This window comes from Ipomoea nil, unplaced genomic scaffold (genome assembly GCF_001879475.1).
Source record: "Ipomoea nil cultivar Tokyo-kokei standard unplaced genomic scaffold, Asagao_1.1 scaffold1900, whole genome shotgun sequence".
Lineage (NCBI taxonomy): Eukaryota > Viridiplantae > Streptophyta > Magnoliopsida > Solanales > Convolvulaceae > Ipomoea > Ipomoea nil.
In genome coordinates, this window is record NW_017618328.1 from 714,371 (window position 1) to 739,201 (window position 24,831).

Consider the following 24,831-nt stretch of genomic DNA (forward strand, 5'->3'; position numbering starts at 1 on the left):
AGGTGCATGCATTTCAACACGTGGAAATTAAATATGGAAGGGCGATGGATTCCTTTACACAACCAGGCTTGGTTTCCGTTTAATTTGCGTGCATTTCTTGGCATTACTAAATTCTGGGATTGTATAGACAAGCACACGTGGTTGAATTTGCCTGGTTTCCGTTTAATTTGCTTGCATTTCTTTGCATTACTAAATTTTGGGATTGTATAGACAAGCACACGTGGTTGAAATTGGCAAACATGGGAAGAAGAGACACATTTACTGGCAATGTAATTTATCGAGTGAATTCATTTTTTGGTCCTACTGTTATAGGGGCGTTTCCAATTTCAGTCCACTTAAATTTTTTTGTCACTTTACAACCACTGTTATTGAATGTGTTTCACTTTTAATCCACCGTTAATATTTCTGTCAAGAGGCCGTATAATCAAAGGGTATTTTGGTCTTTTTATGTTTGTCTCTTCTCTTTTAATCCAGGCGCTTCGTCCTCCTCCTCCGATATTCGAATATGGCTCTTCGAACAACGAGAATGGGAAGCCAAAGCTACATCATTTCGTTCGTTTCAACATGGGCTGGCGAGGTTTCTTAGCTTTTAGGTTTAATGTTCTCATTTCTTTAGTCAAACATAGTCTTGGATGAGAAGAAAGGTCAAAATACCCATAGATTACACGGCCTCTTGATGGAAATACTAACGGTGGGACTAAAAGTGGAACACATTCAATAATAGTGGTTATAAAGTGACAAAAAAAATTAAGGTGGACTAAAATTGGAAACGCCCCTATAACAGTAGGACCAAAAATGGAATTCACTCTAATTTATCATTTAAAGAGATACATGCACATGAAAATTTCTTTGGTCTACACATGTATGTGGCAACTACTGGGCACGCCGATAGATTGCCAGAATCACTTGCAAGCCAAGATTCGAGGGGATCGACCAGCCCATGTCTCGGAGTGATGAAGAGAGCACGAAGAAGCATTGTGTTGAGAAATCAGTGGCTGACAGCGACCGAGCAGTAATAACGATGGCAGTCTAGCTCCCATGCTAGGCGGCAAAGATTTTGTCCTAGACGACTGAGGGACTGGAAAATACAGCCTTAAAGTGAGAAACTTGGCTAGTCTTCCATTTTCAACATCTTTCGGTGGTCAACAATTATTTTATCACTCCTGGTGGCACGCTGTCATCATCACTGGTAGGAGGTCGAGCTCAATAGTCAACAAGAAGGAAGAATAATTGGTACTTCTTGTGTCATGCTTCGCGAGACACAAGAAAGTGAGGGGCTGGTGATGGATACCCAGTATGGACACCATTCGGATTTAGTACTGGGCGCTCAGCACTCCAATCATGACCAGCTACTCCTGGCAAGCAGTCATCTTGGTAATCAGCCATCCTTGGCGGTGGAAGAAGGAATTATATGGCAATCTCAAGACTAGCATGGGTACCCAATCGACACTACTAGGTAGTCAGTCGGACCTAGCACTCGGATTATGACCAGTCAGTCTTAGCAAGCAGTCATCCTTGCCGGTGGAAGAGAGAATTATATGGCAATCCTGAAATTAGGCAAGTCAACTCACATAAATTACCTTCCTAAATATTGTTTTACACCTTATATCATTTCCAATTACCCAAATATCTTTATATTTCCTTAAACCTCTTTATATTTCATAAATTCCTCTACTTCCCATTAATTATTTCACTTTATAAAAAATATCCAATTACCATAAACATAACACATTACCATATGTCTTGTATTTCTTCTATTATAAATACATAGAGCTCAATCATTGGACATGTCTTTATCCATCTACATCTCCCTACATCTACATCTCTCTATACAACACAATTTGTACTTGTACTGGCTACATACAAAATAAAGTGAAATTTTAACTTGGGACCATCCAAAAAATCCATAATTTTTACCTTTCGATTTCCACGTTAAAAATAGTCGACTTCATTATTCTTTCACATATCCTTTTCTTTTATTTAGTATTTTATGGTTATGTTGGCACACCATCCAATTACCCCATAGCCGTAAAACCAACAAATTAACAAGTGGGGAAGAAATTGTAATTCGGTAAAAAAAGAATAAGTTGAAAATAAAATAAAAATTCAAATTACATTGTTTGGTAGGGAAGAATAGAATTATTGAAAATGAAAAGGAAAAAAGTGGTATAAAACTAAAATGTTCTTGTGTAATAATAATGCTAATAATAATCAAGGATAAAAAAATTATTTTCATCCCTTTTTCTTTTCCTTACCCCATTGAATTGCAATTCAACAAAATGAGAAATTACAAATTGATAAAATTACAATTTCTTCCAACCAAACAATGCAATTCAGATGGCCACAAAAATAGGTTGCAATTGAATTGCAACTATAATCTAACCAAACAACCCTAACTTGGCAAAGAGCAAGGACATTGTTGTTAAATCTCTAAATAAAAAATAAAAAATTACGTAATGCAAAACGTTAAAAGGAAGAAATATTACCACAAATAATTGACTTTTAAAGGCAAAATGCAAAATACTCGCATTCTTAAATGTATAAGTTTTGTGTAAAACCATGTTCCGTGAAACATATACTCGTAATACTTTTAACTAAAATTTAATATTTTTATGAATCTACTTTTTAACTAAAATTTAATATTTTTCTAGACTTATAAAAAGTATCACATTTTAACTAAAAAGTATTATACGTGTAAGATAATTTTACACAAGACTCACTCTTATGTTGGGCATATCAACTACATTTTCCTCTTTAGGGACATACGGTATGGAAAATAACATCAAATTAGAGCATTTTTGCACTTCTAGCTGCATCTAACGATAAATAACCACAATTTCCATGGAGAGTTCAATATCCTGAGAACAAGTTAGATGATATGAAGAAAAGAACATTTAAAACTAGGAATAATTAGAACATGCCACAAAGAACTGCATACCTTACAGTGCAAATGAACTTGAACAACTAAACTCTTCCATTTCGTTTAAGCAGAAGCACCCTGCATTAACAGTAGAGCATTTAGAATTTGAAAATGGAAGATGTTTCAATGGAAAAACAAGAACCATGTGGATCAACAACTTCTTTCTAGCCATCACTATAATTCAAGGTAACAAAATTGAACTGAATTTAGTACAGTAGAAAAAGAAATTACTTTGTTGTTGCGTACACTATCTTGTTTTAGCTATTTTCCACAATGATTTATTAAATTCATGCTTAATAATTCAATCCTTAACAGCTCTCAAGTCACATGGCTCTCCCAATTTCTATAGAACTTCTGCAAAGTACAGAAATTTGATTTAAGTCCTCTCAACTCCTACACTTTAGTTTCACAGCAAGGAGGAAGTCATAGAGGCTATTTGGTACAGAGGGAGAAATAGGGATACATACACAGAAGAAATCGACATAGTGAGACAAGTGAGTTACTGAGTGAGCTCTATTAGGACTCTGTATTCTAGGCACACTAGAATTCCTTCTCCCTCTCCCTGTATTATTGAGAATATATCATTTACCATTCCTACGACTCCTTGTATCCTTATAAATACATATCGTCCTGTACTTTAAATACAATAGATTGGTCAATAATAAGATCATTCCCAGAACTATTGTTCTCATCAGCTCCTCTTATTTTTGTTTTAATAATAATTTTACATTACTTTTTTGTTTTTATTTCCATTCCTGTTATGATTCTAAGCAGATATTACACTTTCACTAAAACTCATTCTGATACAGATTTCTGCTGTTACCCAATTTAAATGTTGATATAGGAATGTTCAGAGGGAATACCACATAGAATTGATGGAAGCATAAAATAGTACTAGTATTTGTCCCGTGCGATGCACGGTATAAAATTTAAGTATTTTTATTGTTGATAAAATTCAAACATCAATCATTAAAATTAAGAGAAAATTTCAATTTTGGTCACACGACTATAGGGGCCTTGTTAATTTTAGCACCTAACTTTCAAAAGTATCAATTTAGTACCTTGAGTATGTAATTTTTTTCAATTTTGGTCACTCCGGCCAATTTACCGGTCAAATTTGACCGGAAAAATTAAATCCAACTTTTAGGCACAAATCTGAGGGATAAAATAGTCTTTTCCTGATCTGCTCCTAATTGACCGGACCGCCTTTTTGATCCGGTTCACCTAGCCAATCTTCGCCAACCGTCCGGCGGAGATGATGAAGCAGGTGTGACTCCTATGACAGACAGGACAGCAACAAAGTTAAACCCAGGATGTTCATACAGCTACAAATTCTTCAAGAATTACATATTAAAGAACCAAAATTGAGAAATTACCATTGAGGAAACTCTCAGGAGCCTTGGTGGAGAACACATGACACCGCCCAATTTCACGCCGGCAACACAGCAGTTTCCGAGCTCTAAACCCTCCTCCTCCTTTGTTAACGTTTCGGAGCATAAATTTCTTGGCAGAGTGCTTGTCAATGGAGGAATTGGAGGAACAGCCGCAAGCCACGGAGTTCAACCTCATCCTCCCAAACTCAAGATTATGGTAGGCAGCAGACATCATCCTCGGAGGAGTGTTCCTTAAAAGCTCACACCAGGCTTTGTCTCCCGCCCGGAATATCAAGAACCCACACCGGAAACTTTATTGGGTTTCAAAATCTCTGGGAACCCATCACAAAAGAGGAAAACTGCAAGTTCCAACTCGGGGACGACGGTAGCTACCCAATTTGAACGTTCTTCAAAGGAACAAGAGTTGGAGAAGAAGAAGAGAACTACTGTACAATTCAATGAAAGTCAAGCATTCTAGTGGATGAAAATGAACCACATATATATGAATCCTTCGATATTGATTTTTACTTTTCTTTTTGCTTTTATGGTTAGATTTGTGGTCATCGTGTAGTCGAAAACATGGCATTAGGAGATACATTAGTTCCGGTTGTACAGCCGGACTTTTTGCTGGTTCTGACGCGGGACGCCGCTGTTCCGCCGCCAGGTGAAACGGGCCAAGGAGCTGAGGAAGTCGTGTAGGTGAACCGGATCAAAGAAGGCGGTCCGGTCAATTAGGAGCAGATCAGGAAAAGACTATTTTGCCCCTCAGATTTGTGCCTAAAAGTTGGATTTAATTTTTCCGGTCAAATTTGACCGGTAAATTGGTCAGAGTGACCAAAATTGAGAAAAATTACATACTCAAGGTACTAAATTGATACTTTTGAAAGTTAGGTGCTGAAATTAACAAGGCCCCTATAGTCGTGTGACCAAAATTGAAATTTTCTCTTAAAATTAATTATGAAATGTTACTTTTTTTTAAATACTAATTTGGTTGTTATATTAAAACATCACAACATACTATTAGCATATATTATAAAGCATTGTGTTATTAGATATCACATAATATTTTAAAATTTTACGTTTAAATAAATAAATAAATAAATAAATAAATATATATATATATATATATATATATATATATATATATATATATATATATATATATATATATATATATATATATATATATATAAACATAATTTAAAATTAATAAATTAAACTATATACAGTAAATAAATGATTCTTTATTTTTTCCCAAGACATTTAAAACTCATTGTGATTAATAATTCAGCAACAATTAATCTAGCAATTAAGATTATACCATGGAATGATGCCATTTCATTTAGGCGGGAAAATGACATGGCAAAAATATTTTGTTATTATATAGAGTAAGATAAGATAAGATAAGATTAGATAAGATTATTATTTTTAAGTATTATAAAATATTCATTAAAATATAAATACGACACAAATACTAATATTAAAAATAATGAAATATTGAAATAATAATAATATAAGATAATACGCATAATATATATTATTAATTAATTAATGCATGCTGTGATTTGCAGAAAAGGTGGAGGCAAAAAAGCTTCCACTTTATTATTTTTTTCACTCCACCTTCTCGGCATTCTCACTCACCAGTCACCACCCACCTTTCTCGCCCTCTTTGCTCTGCACCAAATTTGGTCAAGTAAATGGAGAAGAAGAAGATCGACTAATCGAGGAAGGGGACTTATCTATGGTTTCCGATCCGATGCTGGTGGCGGAGCTGGAATCTACGGCGATGATGGCGAGCGGTGGTGCATATATGCCGGCGATCTGATTTCTCTTTTCTAATTTTTTTCTTTAATCTGCTTTGAGGCCGTGACGATTTCTTCTCCCATCCCACTGCATGCACGAAGCAGCGATGGAGCTCCTCCGACGGTGATCTTCGGTTTTTCCGGGGACCAAACTATTGAAGTGGCGAAGAGGTGATCTGGATTTGTTGAATTTATCGTGTCTGAACAACTCATTTGACACATAGTATTATGTTGCCTGCCTGTCTAAACAACTCATTTAATATCTAAACGGTTAAGAATGTCTGATTGTCTATGAATCTTGGGTTTTTTTCTAATCGCATGTGTGATTTAAACTACATTTTCCTCATATCTTCAAAATAGATAGATGCATGTTTGATATATCATCAGATCTGAGATTTTAAATTAGTATTAGCTTCTCCATTCCATGATTTTTAACTTTGATTGTAGTTCATAGTTGTTCACCGAGAAATTTGTGCGATCCCCAGTTGGCTTTCATTTTTATTTTTTTTGTTTTTACTCCTATATATTGATACATACATCTCCGAATTTCTAAAATGATTTTTGAACTGCATCTCTGGCTTAGAGGTGGAAGAAGGAACAGATTCATCCACAATTTCCTTCTGACCTTTTCCTACAGATTTCTTCTCAGAAACTGCAACCCCAACTTTATTGTTATCACATTTCTCAGCTCTCCGCACATACCACTCTTTGTTATCAAACTTGGGGCCATTAAGCACTTCCACCTACCAAGCAGCATCATTAAAGTTTAAGAATCCAAACCCCTCTAATTTTCTGTCACCATCTTTCACAAATCAGCGCTCACTACTGTTCCAAAATGACAAAAAACTTCCATAAGATCCTTTTCGGTTGTATATATAGATAAGTTTTCCACAAAGACATTAGTGAAGTTAGTCATTTGCATATATAGCCTTGGGATGACTGGTGTATATTATTGCTGTCATATATGTTCTTACATGTTATTCGAATACAGTGTAAAAGTTGGATATCATCTTCTCTCGAATTTTTGTAGAAATATTACTGACACTTCAATTTATTTCCTATAATTGTAGATGTTGTCAATTACTTCATATCTTGTTGACAGATTGCTCCCAACGGCTATTTTTATTTTGTTGACAGATTGCTCTCAATGATAAAAGTCTTTTAGAAATTTGTTGTGGAAGTAATTTATTTATTTAAGGCCTATGAGTGGATGATGAACATCTCATGAAATACCATTTAACTATAATAGACAACTTTTTACCTTATTTACAATCTAATATGCTAAATGCTAATTGGACTTAAAACTGCATTCACTTTTAGTTTACTTACTGTATACACAGGATCTAATGGATAAAAATACTATCTATTGGGAGTATACACAGGACTTGAAAAGCTTAGGTGACACATGTCATACTGTCAAGTAAGTATTGCTTGACTTTCATGATATAAATCTCTTTCTTGTGTATGCGTCAATTGTTTATTAGTTGAATTTACCATAAACCATATAGTTTTTCACGGGCATTGCGCGATTGGAGTTTAGTGCAGTACGGTACATATAATGAACCTCAAATGTTTGGTTATTTTGCAAAAAAATGTTTCAGCATGGTCAAAATTTCATTTGATATATTATACATCGTTGTATCTAAATCCCATTATTCTATCCTCAACTTGTCTCCAGCTGGAGTTTATGAAAATTTCCATTCTCTCCAACCTTACGATAATTATAGTATTTAATTGGTTTTTTCTTGGTTCATTAATACTATGCAAGAGTTGAAGCGGAAGGAAGATGCTGCTGCAAGAGGTTCTCTATTCTTTTCCCCTTTGTGCTCCTTTTATTGCTAATATCGGTTAGATATAAATAAATTTCAGTATTTCCTTTTTTAATTTCCTCAACTTCATTATTTCAATTTTCTTGTTGCCATTTTTCTTCACATGTATTTTCTATTTATATAACATGCCTTCAGGATTGTAATGTAAGATAATAAAGCATTAATCTGGGTCTCTTATTTATTTGCTTAATGACTTACAAATCGAAACATCCTTGTTGCTTTGCAGCTGGTATTGTTCTTGAGGCAAGGAATTGGCCACTGGTCTTCCCAATAATCCATCATGATACTGCGAATGAAATACCAATTCATCTGCAGAGGCTGCAATACTTGCTTTTACAACCTTCATAGGTATGCCATATTTTATTGTACTACCTGGGAGTTATAGTAATGAGGATCTACTTCCTTTGTTTGTTTGTCTGTTTTTCCCTTTAATGCTATGCATTGTCACAGAGATTTTTCCTGCTGGATTAAAGATTTTTGTGCTATTTGCATTGCTCCTTTGATCTGCTTTTTTTTAATCTTATTTATTATTTATTTTTGTACATGCGCTAAGAATATGTTGGTTGTCAGCAGGGCAGGTTGCCTGTCTCATATGGAATATAATTGCTGTCACTACTGCATGGATTAAAAATGGAGGTTTGTTAATGTTGATTATATCTCAGTGTTTTCATCTGCACCTCATCTTGCATTTGACCAAATGAATTGTTAATACACTTCATTTTTTTTTGGTAAATCTATCAGCTTTAATGAATTGTTACATGTGCCAGTTGGGCATATGGCCAATTCCATTTTTATTTTTTATTTTAAATTTTAAATCTTGCAGATAGAATTGCCTTGACCATACTAACTTGTGCCCATTCCTTTATCTTCCCCGATGTCATAAGCTTTTCTTTCTTACCAAAACAAAATAAAGGCATAAAAATTTTGAACTTTGATTTCTAATTTGCATGACAGTCAATACTATTATTTATATGTGGATGCCTTCCACTTTCAGATCTCTTCTAGATATTAGTTTTTATAATCTAACATGTAGAATTCCAGTTTATATGAACATAACCCTTCCAATATCTGTGTTACTCAGTTATATTCCATCTTTTCTTTCCCAGTTTAATTTGCTCACATTTACATCAACACCAAGCACCAAGAAAAAAAAAACCCTTCCAATATCTGTGTTACTCAGTTATATTCCATCTTTTCTTTCCCAGTTTAATTTGCTCACATTTACATCAACACCAAGCACCAAGAAAAAAAAACAATTTCTGCTCTAGAAAAAGTGAAAGAGGATGCAAAGCTTTACCAAATCTGCAGCCCAACTTTTGCAGCAACTACTGCTGGTCAGACCTTCTTTGTTTACTTTGCAGGTACTATACTTGTTATTGTTTTGTCACTTTGATGAACTGCAACTCTTCATGTGCTTTTAGTCTTTCATGTACTTGTGAAACTCTTCATTTAAACCTTAATTTCAGCCAGACTGCATCCAGCACCCTGCACAATCTTCAGAAATAGCAAAGAAAGTAAAAACGCATACAATCAAGTGTATACCTTTCCGATCTATGTATATGCTTCTCCTCCACTGATAGTTCCATTGGCTTCCACGTGATCCGGCAATAAAATTTAACAAATCCTTCACTCTTTACAAATCTACCACTTTCTCAAGCTTGACAATATGCATAAAACAATAGAACGTATAGTATTTATTCATAGAACTTACCTTCTGGTCAAGAAAAACGACCTCTGATTTGTGATGAAGCTTTTTTGTCAGCAGACATTGCGTTCCTTTGTTGATTGGAGAAAATTTGGCTGCCAAGAATGAACATTGTTCTTCAATATTGGAAGAGCTTTAATCTTGACAGAGTTTGTATTGAATATTGAGACTCCTTAGTGTTTGTTTTGATTAGGTTTGTGATGTATATATAGGACTTTAGTTATGATTGCTGACCTTTCGTTTACTCACTAATTAGGCGGCCTAATTAATAGCTTAGCATTATTATTTCCATAAAGATTTTATGGGAAAACGAAGAGACCAACCGATTTAAAATTAGAATTTGATTGTGATTGGTTGAAATTGATTCTGTACCCAAAAAATAAAGGAAACAAATATATTTTTTTGAAATCCCTTGGAAAGCCAATCGTTTTTCACGGCATTCTACGCAAAACACATCAATATTCCGTCTTTCTCTAAACGACGCCGTTGCATTTGGGCGGGAATTTTTTACTCCTATTGGTTTGCTTTAATATATATATAGAGACTACTCCTCAACATGAATTCAAGATCAATTTTGCTCCCAAAATCAGAAAATAAATAAAGCGGGGGGATGCACAACTCATTCAACTATCCAAGGAAGTTAGGCAATGAAAACAGCTATAAATACAAAATAAATAATATGAACAATTTCTATATGCAGCCAAGGCATGGAAAAATCATAAGATATTTCTATTTCTATGAAGACTATATGAAACATTATTTGGCTTCCAAGGTCTTCTTTAGACCATCTAAAGACATACAATTGACACAATGTCATCAAATTTTACTTGTCTAGAATACCTAGTAAAGTTGATATATGGCAGAAGTCCATTTCCTCATCATCAAGGTAGAGATGAAACTAAAGCAATCTCACCAGTATCAATGTATCATCACTTTCACGGCTCTAGCTATGCTATTTTGCTAGGTTGTTATTGTGTTTTGTAAAATTTGCAATCTAAGGAAACCAATTTGTGTTTTTTTATATGTACCACAAAAACGGAAAACAAGAAATGGGAAAAAGATAAACAAGGGGTAAACGTGTAAATAATTTTTTTTTTAAAAAAAAAGAAGAAGTAAATTTCACTAAAGGTCCTCCGAGTTTGAGGCATTACCAGCTTTAGTCCTCACTCCTCAACTAAGAAGCCTACCACAATAAGTCCTCAAACTTCTCTAAAGCTACCAATAATAGTCCTCCAAGTTTGAGATTCTACCACCTTTGGTCCTCAACTTACAAGCCTACCACAAGTCCATAATAAGTCCTTCAACTTCTCTAAAGCTACCACAAATAGTCCTCTATTTTTTTATTTTTTGGTAAATGAGTCCTAAAAATTGTACTATAATTAGAAACACACTTATTGTATCTAAATGTGCATATTCAGTATTTTGGATTATATAGCTATTACTTTGAAAGATTGAATATAATATCCAATACAATAAAATGTATTTATATATTTCAATCACGAATAATTTCTATTTTTTTTTCTTAATTTATGTTGTGTCATTTAAAAACAAATGTTAGAATTTACCAATTGATTTTCACAGTAATGAAACTGCCCAATTGTAAACCCTAAACATTAACATCATAATTTTGAATACTCATTTTTTTTTACTGTACTTGGTAAAAAATATGGTAGATAGAATAGTTTAACTCTACTAAATCTTCATAATTATGAAAATAAAAAAATGTGTAAAAAATTTCGCTAATTGTTGATATAAACTATATATCTACTGGAAAAACCAAAAGAAGAAAAAAGGAAAATATACGTACATTTTCTAGAATCCGTGATTTTGTTGACAGACAAAAAAATTAACTTTCCCCATAGTGCAGACCATTTCACACAACAGCTATGCAGACCATTTCACAAAACAGTTCTCTCAATCTCCCTGTAAATTTTGATTTTAAGGTTATCCTTATATTGAGTGGAAAGAAAAGTGGATATTACTACTTTGCCCTCCAATTTCACTGTACCCCTTATATTGTGATAGGCTTTAAGTTGAGGACCAAAGCTGGTAATGCCTCAAACTCGGAGGATCTTTAGTGAAATTTACTCTAAAAAAATAAAGGTACATTTGCAAATATTGTTCCGTATTCATGCATAAATATTAATTATCTACTATTAGATTCATGATTAAAAGTATTACACTAATAAATAAAAGTAATGCACCAAATTACCAATAAATATTAAATATCTACTACAACAAAGTCAATTTAAAATAAAAACACAATGTCCAAAATCTAAAATATTCTTAATCTTTAGATTATAGTAGCCCATTAGTGTCAACTTAGTTGCAGACAAATAAGTGAAACAATGATTTGAATTTCTATTTCATATTTTTAGAATTTTTACATTCAAGCAAATTTTCACCAAAGAAAACAAAACAGAATTAAAAAAAAAAAAAAAAATCCTTAAAGAAATGTTCTTGTGTCGTCAAATTCATCTTCCGTCAAATATCAAAGAAGACCAAAGCAAATCGAAGCAATGACTTGGGAAATGGCAATGGCAAAAATGCAAAGTAAAGAAAAAATCTTTTAGGTTTTAATTTCATTTGTTATATATTGAAATTTTGACCCATGATTTAAAAAAAAAAAAAAAAAAAAAAAAAAAAAAAGGGCTGGAAATTTTTTTTATTAATTTGGGCTGGGTTGACCTGGGAAACAAGTTTATGAAATTTTGATTAATTAGGAAACATCCTAAAAAAAATTTGGAAACTTTTGGCTAATTAGGAAACGGGGCAAAAACGTTGACTGACGAGTTTTAGTGAGTTTCAAAGACAAAATGTATCTAAAATAGGAAAACACTACCTTCTCGAAGTTTCCATGCAACATGAGTGCTTTCAGGTGGTTTGATTTGCTCATGTCTTATTATAGATTAACTAGCAGTAGCAAAATGAACTATAATTGTGAAAATTAAATTTACATAATTAAAAGTCGGAGGGAGAAGATAAAACCAGTCTGATTCAAGGTGATTTTACTTTTACTAAAGCCTGCTAAAGTGACTTGACTATTGAAAATTACTTGAATGATTATCAAGTATGGGTCACATCTGATCCTATCTAGATGAAAAATAATCTGGCAAACTATGGATTGCAACTTGCAAAAGGGGGGTGGGTGATGCAAGAAATATTAGGGAGAAAATACAATAAGGTTCATGCAGTATTGTATCATGTTGTTCAAGATGGTAGTGCTCATAAACAATAATCTGTGTCAAACTTGGAGTTTTCATATTATATTCCAGTTTGTTAATGAGTTCATGACGCTGCTCTCTCCCTCCCAGAAAGAGCCCATCCAATGGACAATACACTAACACAGCCACAGCAGGTTGTCAGGCCACAATTCCACAGGACTCCCAAATTCACAACCCAGGCACCCACAAACCACCAAAGATTCATCCCAAGGTCAAACCCACTTCACCTCCCCCAAACAACCCATGTGAGACTGATTTGAAAACTATGGATTCACAATTTCACACCTCCAGAACTGCTCCTATTGCTAGACTATTCCCACTTACAGATCACCATCGGTATCCCATATCTACCTCAAATTTGAGACATGTGACCTGAATGGTGTATGGAGTGCTGCCCTGTTATAACATGCCACAAAAACCTCAAATAAACCTAGGAAAAATGGAACAGAAATTTACAGCACATTTGTGTACTGATGGAGATGGCCATCTCTGTGAGGTTGATTGATTGACACCAGTAAATAACTGGGGCAAGCATTTGGGATTTCATAGTGGCAGTAGCAGCAAGAGGTGAGGACAGAAGGTTTCTCAATGAAGTTCAGGAAAAAACAATTCCACTTATATGAAGTAAGATTTGGAGAGATGGATTCTCTTCTGGGTATTTGGATTTGTGAGGGTGGGATGGTGGTGTGCTAGGTATGGCCTTATGGATACTTGTTCAATTGTATCCTTCAATTTATATGGGTCCTGCCAGGTCATCTGATTAGGCTTGGCAAATTATGCTGTGCATCCGTATGCACCAAGCATGGTGCATACGGATGCAAAAACGACGTCGTTTTATAAAAACGCGAGTCTCCCCTTAAAAAAAAAAATTAGGTTCGAAACTATAATTCCATAATCGATGAACTAAAAAAAAAATTAGGTTCGAAACTATAATTCCATAATCGATGAACTATAATTCCATAATCGATGAACTATAATTCCATAATTGATGAACTATAATTCCATAATCTAATCTATGAACTAAAATTTTCAGAATGAATGAACTAAAATTCCAGAATCTATGAACTAAAATTTCAGAATCGATGAACTATAATTCCAGAATCAATGAACTATAGTTCCATAATCGATGAACTATAATTCCATAATCCATGAACTAAAATTTCATAATGAATGAACAAAATAATGTTGTTACTAGGAATCGAACCTGAATTTTTTTTAAAAGGGGAGACGCGCGTTTTTAATAAAACGACGTCGTTTTTGCATCTGTATGCACCATGCATGGTGCATACAGATGCACAGCATAACTATTCATTAGGCTTGCTTTATTTTATATTTGGACAAGTCTGGGTTTAACTAGAATGACAAACCAAATTTTAGGCCATTTAATAATATTTTGGGTTGTTTTCCCTCAATATTCAAATATCTAGACTATAAGCAAAATAACACCTTGGTAGTTGTTTGGTTCAAATATCTCCAAATGCAGGCATTATTTTTTAAAATTGCAAATATTGGGACTATACTCAACCGCACTCTACCATCCTCTTCATTTTAGTACAAGTATTTGGGTTAGGATACAAGACTTAACCCAAACACATTTTGGACTTGAACAAAGGGAGGCTGAGAACGTTGAGATCGATGGAGTGAAAGGATTTACAGTGCCTTCACTGGCAAAATTCAACAAGGCATTATTTTTTTAAAATTGCAATTATTAGGACTATACTCAACCCCACTCTCCCATCCTCTTCATTTTAGCACCAAGTATTTGGGATAGGTCACAAGACTTGACCCAAACACATTTTGGACTTAAACAAAGGGAGGCTGAGAACGTGAGATTATTCAATCCTGAACAATGAGATCAATGGAGTGAAAGAATTTACAGTACCTTCACTAGCAAAATTCAAACCAACAAGCCTTTCATCCTAAAGTTCAGGATAAACCATCTCACTCCCTCCCCTATTTATTCTTATCCAGTTATCCCAAAATTCAAGTCATTCCAGTCTTAGGTGAGGTCCTCCACCACCTAATCACAGGTTGGTTAAATTTACAAGTGTAGGGTTGGGGGCACTGCTGCATTGGATCCCTTAACCCCACAATCCAAACAATACTTTCAAGTTGGTTTGTTCAGAATTCCTCAGTGAAGAGACCGTTAAATCCCTTTCACTACAATACCTTTGGGGTCCTACCCTAATTAGCAGAATGCTATGGTTTTCCTCATCCCTACACTTTTCTTGGAACCAAAGTAGAACTCCTCCCCCACAAAACTCTTACCAATATGAGGATCAACCAATAAAAAAAAAAATGCAATACCAATCATCATGAATTAAGGATCAAACTACCCTTGTTTCTCATTATAGTAGGCTTCAGAAGAAAACCCAGAAGAGAATATTTTAATCACACTGTCAATGCAATGGACCAAAATAATCTGTTAGCACTAAAATTCAGCACTGATAACCATTGAAAGTAAGATTTCCAGCATTTTATTTGTGTCAGATATTCACATCCAAGTAAAGAGTGGGTTTGCTCATATAATGCCATATTGGACCTCTTTCAACAGTAGCCCAATCTGAGCTTACAACTTGCACCAGGAACATTGCTTACTACATTTTATTCAAACAATTTTTGCCTACCAATTTAGGTCACATATATCCATTGAGGAAAAAAAACAAAAAAACCCACATGAAGCAGCATAGTAAACAACTTAGAATAGATATTCCTAATAAATTCTACAAAAAGATCAATACTGTAGAACTTCAAGTTATTTTCTAATCCCTTCTTTTTAGGTTCTTATTAGCGTATTATTGGCGAAGGTTGTAACCTTTCCCCACTATCCATCCTACAATTGCAAGAAGCAAACAAAATTAAGAAATCAAAATAACAAAAAAAGATTTATCAGACTGAAAAAGATGCAAAGGATATTCCTCAAGGTTTTGCAGTACTCACCAAAATCGAATAATACCCAACAATTTCAGTTAAGGCCAGCTTCTTTGGGGGTTTTAGCGACGATAGAGAGAGCGTGGAGTCCAGATTGGAGCTCATCAGAGAGCAGATCGTAGACCATACGGTGTCGTTTCACAAGGTTCTGGCCATCGAACTTGCCGGAGACGATCTTCACGTTGAAGTGGGTCTCGCCATTAGAGCCGCTCTCCTTCACGGCCGCGTGGCCTGCATGCTGGTAGGAGACGTCTTCCACTTCAACTAGGCTCGCTTCCAGCGTAGACAATAGCCTCGTCTTGATTCGGCTCGCTCTTGATGCCACCGCTCTGGACGCCATTGCAAATTGTCTTCTATGGGCTCGACTCTTCAGTTCTGCCCGCTTTGTGTTATCTGTACAACAAAAGGTTTGATCAGAGGATTGAGTTTTTTCTAGGTTAGTTTTAAAATTGAGCAAACTAGGTTAGTTTTAAAATGAGTTAATACCCAAAATCGTCCTCGACTATAGTGGTTTTTCTCAATTTCGTCATAAACGACTTTGGTGACCTAATATCGTCCTAGACTTTTGTGTTTCGCTCAATTTAGTCCTCCATTTGTTATTCCATCAAATTAGTGTTAAATAAAGGGACAATTCAGTAATGTCAATATTGATCTCTCTTTACTTTCAACTTGTGAAGTGCGAAATTCTTCTTTCTTGTACGAATTACGCCCAGAATTACTCCCGGACCTGCAAATCAAATTTTATATTTCTTGTACGAATTACACCCAGAATTACTCCCGGACCTGCAAATCAAATTTTATATTCGCAGTTTTAGGAGTAATTCGTAAAAAAAAAAGGGATTTCGCAGTTCACATGTCTATGAGTAAATAGATGCCAATATTAAAATTACTGAATTGTCTATTTATTTAATACCAAATGGACACAATAACAAATGAGGGACTAAATTGAGCAAAAACACAAAAGTCTGGGACTAAATTGAGCGAAACACAAAAGTCTGGGACGATATTAGGTCACTAAAGTCGTTTAGGACGAAATTGAGAAAAACCACTATAGCCGAGGACGATTTTGGGTATTAACTCGTTTTAAAATTGAGCAAACTAGTATCTGTCCCGTGCGATGCACGGTAAATAAATTGTAAATATTTAATTTATGCTTGTTATATTATAAATTGTGTGAAACAATGATGTTTTAATTTATAATTTTTAGAGAATCGAAAAGAAAAAGTATAAATTATTTGTATTTGAGAATTGAACAAAAAAAATTGTTAAATTTATTGTCCAATTCTGTGCAATAATTATAATTTAATTTATTTATTATTTTTAGACATGAGAACATAATAATTATGTAAATGTTACACAATAAATACTCAAATACAACTTATGTTATTAATAAAAACGAAGTGTTAGAACATTACTAATTATTCAAAACTTAATATGATATACAACGTAACATTAGTGTTATCTTAGTACTTTTTGAATATGATTTAAATTTTTTTAAAAAAAATCAAACATCATATCTTTTCCATTACAACATTAAATTTTTTTAATACAATATTACAAAATAGGCAAATTAAGACTATTACCATTTTCTGTATCAAAGCATAGCAACATTGCTAATAAAATCACATCTAACACAACAACAACAGTAAGCATCTTGGACCAACTTTCCTTTTCAACTTGAGTACCACCACTCATTGACATCTTTACTCTGTCCCAATCTCTTTGGACAGATGACATATCATCTCTTAGCTGTTGAGCAATACAACTCAAATCTCTTAATGCATTTTGTGTTGCATGTATCATAATCAATTCGGTGGTTGATGTGGTATCAAAAAATATCAAAAATTCACAACCATTTTTCTGTGATATCAAAATACTCATATAAATTAACCACATAACCAAAAGATTTTTATATCAATAATTGTAATCTACCCTTCCATTGTTGACAACCAAAGAATTTCCATCAACTATTACCACCCACGCATAACGGATATTTTAGCCCACATTTACAATACAAAGCAGACTCATATTGCAATTTGAAATTGCGCCTAGTAATGTTGGATGAAGATGAAGAAAACAATCTAGAATTTAACGAAGATACAATTGCAAAATTCACCAACGCCCTTCCCTATTGGAGAGAACGATCGCAATCTTTGTATCTCTTTTCGTAATTTTTCCTAAGCTTTATAAACAAAATTATTAAATTTATATATTAATTTAAATTTTTAAAAATATAAAACTAAAAAATAAAATAGAATAAACTCACTACATTTTATGCCTTGATTTTATGCAAAAAAAAAAAGGATCAAAATAAACATTACTCTCTAAAGTAACAAAAAACGTGAACACCAACTATATTTCAAATTTGATTACAAAATCATATAATAAATGCTATATCATTTAAGCATATCTAACATAGCACCCGATATAATACACAAACGATTTTTATATACCTTTAGATAGTATATAATATATAGTTACCTATCTATTATTATTATTATTATTATTACTATTATTATTATTATTATTATTATTATTAAGTATTATAAAATCTTCATTAAAATATAAATACGACACAAATACTAATATTAAAAATAATGAAATATTGAAATAATAATAATATAAGATAATACGCATAATATATATTATTAATTAATTAATGCATGCTGTGATTTGCAGAAAAGGTGGAGGCAAAAAAGCTTACACTTTCTTATTTTTTTCACTCCACCTTCTCGGCATTCTCACTCACCAGTCACCACCCACCTTTCTCGCCCTCTTTGATCTGCACCAAATTTGGTCAAGTAAATGGAGAAGATGTTGAACAGCCTGATCACAGGAGCAAAAACAAAGGAAGAGAGAGTTGCATTGATGGTGATGGCGATTACAGAGAATGGATGTAGCTGTTGAGCTGAAAACTTACCCTTCTAACCAACAACAACACTACTTATACAAAGCAGTTAAAAACGGTTACAAAAGGAAATAAGGGAAAAGACATAAATGCCCCCTTTGATATAAGAACAAGAAAGTAGCCAGGCAGCTTCATTCTGCTACATTCTTTTGCTTGTTAGGTTGTGTATCTTGCTGCTTCATCACCCCCCGTAAGCTGGAGCATGAAGATCTCGAAGGCCCAACTTAGCATGAAAAGTATCAAACAAAACAATGGATAGAGCCTTTGTAAAACCATCAGCAATCTGTTTACTTGAAGGAATGTGCAGCAGTTTGATTAAGCCTTGATGGACCTTTTGCCTCACAACATGACAGTCTATTTCAATGTGTTTGGTACGTTCATGAAACACATGGTTTTCCCCAATGGCCACAGCAGAATTGTTATCACAAAATAGAGCAATGGGGCTGCTGCATTTCACCTTCAAATCAGCTAGCAAGTATACTAACCATTGAATCTCACAAACAGTAGATGCCAGTGCCATATATTCTGCCTCAGAGGAGGATCTTGAAACTGTTGCCTGTTTCTTAGTTTTCCAAGAAATGAGAGAATCTCCAAGATAAATGCAATAACCTGTTATAGACCTTCTAGACTCTGAACAAGAAGCCCAATCAGAATCTCAAAAACCTTGCAACTTTAGCTGAGAACTAGAAGGATAGAAGAGGCCTTTTCCTGGGGAACTTTTGAGGTACCTGAGTACCCTATGGGCTGCAACTAAATGTGTATCCCTTGGTTTATCCACAAATTGACTCAACTGTTGTATAGCATATGAGATGTCAGGTCTAGTATTAGTCAAGTAGAGAAGCTTACCAACCAATATTCTATAAACTTCAGGATTGACAAGCAATGTGCCATCAGTACTTGTGAGTTTAAGCCCTGTGACACATGGTGTTCTTGCAGGTTTAGCATGTAAAAAACCATTCTCTTGCAGTATCTCCAGTGTGTTCTGGCACAGATACACACCACTGGAATCCCTGAAAGCTTCAAGTCCTAAAAAATAGTTTAAAGGACCAAGATCTTTTATTTTGAAGGAGGCATCTAGCATATGTTTTAAAGCTTGAATTTCCCTTGGATTAGTGCCTGCAACAAGGATATCATCCACATAAACAAGCAGAGTGGTAAATGAGGTGTCTGATGACTTAGTAAACAAGGATGGATCAGCTGAGGACTGCTGGAAACCATCCCTTTGCAAGGCCTGTGTCAGCTTGGCATTCCACTGTCTACTAGCTTGCTTTAGGCCATACAAGGATCTCTTTAGCTTGCAGACCTGATTAGGTTTAGAGCCCTCAAAGCCTGGAGGCAAAACCATGTACACTTCTTCATCTAGATCACCATGCAAGAAAGCATTGTTAATATCCAGCTGTTGAATATCCCAATTTTTTGCCACTGCAACAACTAAGAAAGTTTTGATAGTTGTCATTCTGGCAACTGGGGAGAATGTTTCAACATAATCCACTCCCAATTGCTGAGTATACCCTTTTGCAACCAGCCTAGCTTTGTACCTCTCAATGGAGCCATCTGACTTGAGCTTTACTTTGTACACCCATCTACAGCCAATTGGTGTTTTTCCTGCAGGTAAATCAGTGAGAGTCCAAATATTATTTTGAGTTAGAGCCTCCATTTCTAATTGCATGGCTCTTCTCCATTCTTCTTGTTGAACTGCCTCATGGTAGGATTGTGGTTCATGTATTGAAGTAATAGAAGCCACACAGAATCTGTGACTAGGGGACAAATTGTCATATGAGATAAAGTTTCCTATGGGATGAGGGGAAGACTTTATCATTGACTGACAGTAGTAGTTTTGAAATCTGGGAGGAATGGATTTCAATCTTGAGGACCTTCTAGGCTGTGTTTGTGTCTGTTTATTCTGTTCATCAGAAACCTCAGGGAGAATAACCACTAGATTATCATCATCAATGGCTTCATCACTATATCTGTTATTGGAATCCTCATTATCATATCCAATATGCACATCATTAGACATAGAAGCTTGCACATTATTGGACATAGAAGTTGTGTCTGTTGATGCCTCATAGAACTCACCACCCTTCTCATTCTGCCTTCTGGAACTGTTAGTAACATCTACAGTGTATCTTGAACTATCATGGAGATTAACATCATTCAGCAAGACATCATTAGTTTCTGAGAGGAAAGGAAGTACTGGACTGAAGCCCTCAGATGAAATAGAACTGTCTGTGAGTCCAGAATCCTGATCTTTGAAGGGGAAAATTTGTTCATAGAATCTGACATCTCTTGAAACAAAAATGGCTTTATCCATCAGATCATATAGCATAAAACCTTTTACATTAGCAGGGTAGCCCAAAAAGATGCACTTCCTTGCCCTTGGCTGCATTTTGTTCCTTCCTTGTGGTGTGGTAGCCCCAAAGCACAAACAACCAAAAGACTTCAAATTATTATAGTCCACATCTTTTCCAGTTAGGAGCTTGAATGGGGTATTTCCATCAACAACATCAGTAGGTAACCTGTTGATAAGATAGGATGCATGCAACACACAATGACCCCAGAACTGAGCAGATAAACCTGACTGGAAACTCAAGGACCTAGCCACATTCAAAATGTGCTGGTGCTTCCTCTCTGCCACACCATTTTGTTGTGGGGAATATACACAAGACCTCTGGTGGATTATCCCTTTCTCAGCAAAGTAAGTATTCATCAAAAACTCAGTACCATTATCAGTTCTTACAGTTTTGATTCTGACTGAGAAATGAGTACAAACATAGTTATAGAAGTTCTGAAAGATAGTTTTCACTTCTGATTTGCATCTCATCACGTGTAGCCAAGTAAACCTGCTGTGGTCATCTACTATAGTCAGGAAATAATGTTCCCCCTTAAGAGAGGCTACTGCAAATGGACCCCATACATCCATATGAACCAAATCAAAACATTTCTCAATTTTAGAGGTGCTGACTTGAAAGGGTGACCTTTTATGCTTGGCAAAATGACAAGTATCACAAACTACTCCATTGTGTCCATGAGACCAACCATTATGTTTTATTCCACTCAAAAGGTGAATTTTATTTACAGGATAATGTCCTAACCTGTTGTGCCAAGTCTCTATTGACACAGTGTTACATTGAGATCTAACAAAGCTATCAACATTTTTATTTATACCCTTCCTGATAGGAGGTCTACTGATCAGGTATAAGCCATCCCTCTGTCTAGCAAAACCAGCCATTATCCCAAGGGGTCCCTGAACATCACAAGAGTCAGCTCCCATAATCAACTTGCAGCTTGAATGTTCAGTTAATTTGCTGGCAGAAACAATATTGAAAGTAAAAGAGGGAATACACAACACATTTCTTAGAAGGATGTTCTTATCAAGTTTAATCTCTCCCACATGAGTAACACTAGCAGTCTCTCCATTTGGCAATTTCACAGACACTCCCTGAACTTTGTGACACATGTCAAAGTAAGCTATTGAACAGGTGATATGATCTGTAGCACCTGAGTCTAGTATCCAGACATCATATGAATTCAGTGCAGCAATAATATGTGGATTAGAGATAGAGATACCTTCATGGATATTTCCCTCAGAATCTCTGAAGTTTGCCTTAATTCCAGGAGTGTGGACAGTCATAGCAGCAGCATTACTTGAAGAAGTGTTTCCCTTGCTTTGATTCTGCAAAAGAGAAACTAACTTTTGAAATTGGTCAGCAGAAATACCAATGTCACTTGATTCACAGTGGCATTTGTTGAGTGTTGAGCATCCTGAGATTGCCTATTTTTGGACTTATATCCTGCAACCCAACCAGGAGGATATCCATGCTTCTTATAGCACTTTTCAACTGTGTGCCCAAGCATGTTGCAATAAGTGCACTTTGGTACATTTCTTCCTCCATTGTTGGTAAACTTCTTTTTATTATTAAAAGTTGTGGCTGCTATTACTGTTTCTTCCTCTCCATTGCATATTTGGCTAGCATTAGACTGAATGAGGTCACTGTTCTTTTGGCAGATAGAAGCCTTTATCTTCCTTTCAACTTTCAGAGTCATATTGAGAACCTTTTCTATTTCTGGAATTGGATCCATAACCAAAATTCCAGACTTAATACTCTCATACTCTTCATTTAACCCTTCAAGAAAATGAATTATCTGGTCTTCTTCTTTCTGTTTCTTCATTCTATCCATCAGCTTACAGGAGCATCTAGGTAGACACTCACACACCAGCATAGGTCTCAGATCATTCAATTGCTGCCACAGAGCATTGCTTCTTGTAAAATACTCATTCACGGACGAACCTCCTTGAACGCATTTGAAAATCTCAGTCTGTATTTCAGCAATTTTGTGAGGATCAGACTGTGAATACCTTTTTTCTCAATGCACTCCATATGTCTGAAGCTTTGTTGAAGTACATCACTCCTTCGGCAATGCTAGGATTCACGGATTTCAGCATCCACGAACAGACAATTCGATTGCACCTCTTCCACGAAGCCAGCTTCGGATCATTCTCTTCCGGCATTGGAATAGTTCCGATTGCGAATTGGAATTTGTTCTTCACCTCTAGAGCGATCTTCATAGATCTACTCCAGGAGGCGTAATTAAGTTCAGATAATGGAGGGGACACGAGACACAAGCTTGGATTCTCCGTGATATGTAAGTACAGAGGATCATCGAACTCGCCGTTCCTCTGTGCTTGATGAATAGGAGTCGCAGAGGCTCCTGGATGTTCTGATATGCTTCCATTGCCATCTGCTCCCATCACGACTGCTCCGGCATAGCTCCGGTTGCCGTGCTCTGATCCCATTTTGAACAACCTGATCACAGGAGCAAAAACAAAGGAAGAGAGAGTTGCATTGATGGTGATGGCGATTATAGAGAATGGATGTAGCTGTTGAGCGGAAAACTTACCCTTCTAACCAACAACAACACTACTTATACAAAGCAGTTAAAAACGGTTACAAAAGGAAATAAGGGAAAAGACATAAATGCCCCCTTTGATATAAGAATAAGAAAGTAGCCAGGCAGCTTCATTCTGCTTCATTCTTTTGCTTGTTAGGCTGTGTATCTTGCTGCTTCATCAGAAGAAGAAGACTGATCGAGGAAGGGGACTTATCTATGGTTTCCTATCCGATGCTGGTGGCGGAGCTGGAATCTACGGCGATGATGGCGAGCGGTGGTGCATATATGCCGGTGATCTGATTTCTCTTTTCTAATTTTTTTTCTTTAATCTGCTTTGAGGCCGTGACGATTTCTTCTCCCATTCCACTGCATGCACGAAGCAGCGATGGAGCTCCTCCGACGGCGATCTTCGGTTTTTCCGGGGACCAAACTATTGAAGTGGCGAAGGAGGTGATCTGGATTTGTTGAATCTATCGTGTCTGAACAGCTCATTTGACACATAGTATTATGTTGCCTGCCTGTCTAAACAACTCATTTAATATCTAAACGGTTAAGAATGTCTGATTGTCTATAAATCTTGGGTTTTTTCTAATCGCATGTGTGATTTAAACTACATTTTCCTCATATCTTCAAAATAGATAGATGCATGTTTGATATATCATCAGATCTGAGATTTTAAATTAGTATTAGCTTCTCCATTCGATGATTTTTAACTTTGATTGTAGTTCATAGTTGTTCACCGAGAAATTTGTGCGATCGCAGTTGGTTTTCATTTTTATTTTTTGTTTTTACTCCTTTATATTGATACATACATCTCCGAATTTCTAAAATGATTTTTGAACTGCATCTCCGGCTTAGAGGTGGAAGAAGGAACAGATTCATCCACAATTTCCTTCTGACCTTTTCCTACAAATTTCTTCTCACAAACTGCAACCCCAACTTTATTGTTATCACATTTCTCAGCTCTCCGCACATACCACTCTTTGTTATCAAACTTGGGGCCATTAAGCAATTCCACCTACCAAGCAGCATCATTAAAGTTTAAGAATCCAAACCCCTCTAATTTTCTGGCAGCATCTTTCACAACTACAGCGCTCATTACTGTTCCAAAATGACAAAAAACTTCCATAAGATCCTTTTCGGTTGTATATATAGATAAGTTCCCCACAAAGACATTAGTGAAGTTAGTCATTTGCATATATAGCCTTGGGATGACTGGTGTATATTATTGCTGTCAGATATGTTC

The 24,831-nt window shown here is 35.3% G+C and overlaps 2 long non-coding RNA genes across 2 annotated transcripts; one reads left to right on the forward strand and one right to left on the reverse strand.

The window, feature by feature from the left end:
• Window positions 1-2,734: 2,734 nt before the first annotated feature.
• On the reverse strand, window positions 2,735-16,210 carry LOC109193707. The gene is made up of 2 exons (XR_002056329.1): window positions 15,794-16,210; window positions 2,735-2,998 (listed from the first exon to the last, which is right to left on the reverse strand). It is a non-coding gene; the product is annotated as an uncharacterized LOC109193707 (long non-coding RNA).
• On the forward strand, window positions 9,108-14,319 carry LOC109193708. The gene is made up of 3 exons (XR_002056330.1): window positions 9,108-9,805; window positions 12,770-12,773; window positions 14,308-14,319. It is a non-coding gene; the product is annotated as an uncharacterized LOC109193708 (long non-coding RNA).
• Window positions 16,211-24,831: the final 8,621 nt, after the last annotated feature.